Here is a 2,825-nt window from a genome sequence, read left to right as displayed (position 1 = left end):
GGGGGGGGGGGGGGTTGGGTGTGATGTTGAATCATTTTGAATGGCAACCTAGCCCAGAACAAAACAAAACTACTCTTGATTATTAGACACAAATACCGATAACGTAAGCAGACATAAATGGATGGATGTTTTAGGCTTTAACAGATCAAATCCTAAATGGTGTATCTATTTCGACCCAACAAAGCCGAGTTATGATTGATAGAAGCCAACTGTCGTGATTCATTATGTAGATGGAAGTTTTGTTGGTATTTGTTTCTTTTTTTCTTCATTTCTTTCTTCCTCCCTTTCTTTTTTTTTCTTTGTTTCTTTCTTTATGACTCTCTTTCTTTCTTTATCTTTTTAACTAATTGATTATGACCATTTCTTCAAAATGTTTGCTTCAGTCTTACCTATTATGCAAGTTCTGTTCTACTTGTATGATTAGGCTCGTTGTAGAAGTCGTGAGCAGGTTCCCGCACCATGCCCAATTTAGCACAAAATCCTTTCAGTCAGCGGACGTTTTCGCCATACACGAGTACTGAATTACCCTAGATCACGCACTTATACGTAATTCCGGATCATTTTGGAACGCACCGAGAGACCCTAATCGGATCCAAATGAAGGTCCCAAAAAAAGGGGGTGGGGGGTCGTCATTTATTCAACTATTGCGATACTGGTCTTTTGCTCTTCAGTTGGGCGCCCATAGAGTGCACGCTTCACAGCGAAGGTTTTGTCAAGAGCGGCGGACGTGAGAGGGTAGGGTATTGCCGTTGATAGAATAATCCAGGTTTATAACAATCACTCAGAACATTAATTGTGTTTCTCATTTAGAACCCAAAGCCGCTACTCTGATCCCTACCACAATCGAACAGTTTTCAGGACAATTTCAGGTTCCTTGTATTTGCGCTAAAATACCAGAATTCTCACCTCATCTTTTCAACGTTGAACTTGTCCCAAATCAGAAATTGGTATCCCTTTTCTGCTTTTGTTGACTGTTTTCAGCGCCCTTATAGACACCAACTAAATTATTTCGGAGCCTCGCACTCCCCCCCCCCCTATCTATCTATCTATCTCTCTATATATCCCTCTATCTATCTATCTATCTATCTATCTATCTATCTATCTCTCTATCTATATATCTATCTATCTATCTATCTTTCAGAATGATACCTTACTGAATTTATGCACGAGTCATATAACAAGCTCTTCGGTGGGACAGAAGTTCCTTCGCAAACTCCTGAAAACTTCAACTTGAACAAGTTCGAAGTCAAAGCTCTTTTGTCTTTATCTCTCTCCACTTCTTCATTGTATGTTACTCTGTTCATAAAACTTCTAATCTTCGGTATTTGTGTTACCTGTTTTGTTAAAAGTGATGTAAAACGCCAGCTAAAATTAAAACTAAGGTCAAAACAGCAATAGCATTTGATTAATACCTCCATGGCATATTACATGTCTTATGAAATTATATTGAACATAAATTATAATACATCCAACTGTGTAAGGTCACAACTTTCTCCTAGACAATGGGTAGGCACCGGGGTAATTTCTATCCGTCTATCTATCTGTCTATCTATTATCTATCTATCTATCTATCAGGATGATTACTATCATAAAAGTGTAAGCACCCGTTGCTCAGGATGAAGAGTTCAAATCTGAGCCAAAGAGGTCATACACGGAATAATGCAAAATGCATAATATATAACCTTTTTTGAGCTGAGCGTTTAGGTATTTGTGTGTGTGTGTGTGTGTGTGTGTGTGTGTGTGTGTGTGTGTGTGTGTGTGTGTGTGAGAGTGTGTGTGTGAGTGTGTGTGTGGGGGGGGGGGGGGGGGATCACTAAGTTGCGTGCCCTTGAGCAACAAAGTGTAACCCAGCTCACAAACAAGGTGTTGCACGGCCGGTAATGTTGATTGGATTATTTGTTTTTGTCACATTCTGTGGTTTCTTTATGCATTTTACATATTAATGAATTGTATGTTTGTCTCCGTAAACCAAATTTTGCAATGGACCAAATAAAGTGATTTTTACTTATATTTTTATTATTGTTTCTTTTAAGTCGATAAAACAGCAAGGCTATCCTCAATGTGTCGTCACTGTAGTGGCAATCAATAGAGAAATACGGGGGTTTGAGCATCATCATCAGCATCATTATCATCATCATCATCATCATCATCATCATCATCATCATCATCATCATCATTTTTTGGTAAGCAGGGTAGGAGGGAGAGTCTTGTTTTAATTTTAGACAAAAATAAAATAACAATATAAAATGTTTAAATTTGTTTAATAGCTCAACGTTTCGCCCTGTGGGCTTCCTCAGGAGCAACTGAGAGAAAAACTAAACGAGCGCTGTATATTAGCAGGGAAATGGGCCTAACAAAGGGGGTCATAGGGTTACGTGTGGTTACAGGCTAGACGGAAGTGACTAAGTGGGTGAAAGGCCAAGAGGCTAATTGTAAAGAAATTGATGCTAGTCATCAAGGATATCAATTGTATCTCTACGAGAGGCTGACAGGAAGTTAATTGTATGAACGTGTCACGAAAGAGGAAATGTATAGAGGCATCCCAGTTGGAGGCAAAAGGAGGAGACAGAAGAAGGGTGTGTGTGTGTGTGTGTGTGTGTGTGTGTGTGTTGACCGCAGTCCAACAAAGAGAGTAAGTCACTTATCGTGAATGTCAGAGACATCATCAGCCCTATCCTCATGCCGACATTAGGGCAATGCCACGCTTCTGACAATCATATCAACGGCTAATCGACGTAGTTACTTCGAGATCTAGTGTGAGAAAAAGCGTGACATCTATAGAGCACTTTTAGTACTCCAACAGATTTTGACATGTCCCACTGATC

At 39.6% G+C, this 2,825-nt stretch overlaps 1 protein-coding gene across 1 annotated transcript in view; it reads right to left on the bottom strand.

The window, feature by feature from the left end:
- Positions 1–2,825, bottom strand: part of LOC106011722 — a gene marked incomplete at its 3' end in the record, with an annotated part of 9,174 nt that overhangs the window by 4,377 nt on the left and 1,972 nt on the right.

The sequence above is a fragment of the Aplysia californica genome, unplaced genomic scaffold (genome assembly GCF_000002075.1).
Source record: "Aplysia californica isolate F4 #8 unplaced genomic scaffold, AplCal3.0 scaffold00168, whole genome shotgun sequence".
Classification (NCBI taxonomy): Eukaryota; Metazoa; Mollusca; class Gastropoda; order Aplysiida; family Aplysiidae; genus Aplysia; species Aplysia californica.
Note: the sequence above shows the minus strand (reverse complement) of the source record. Positions and strands in the feature narration are given on the sequence as shown.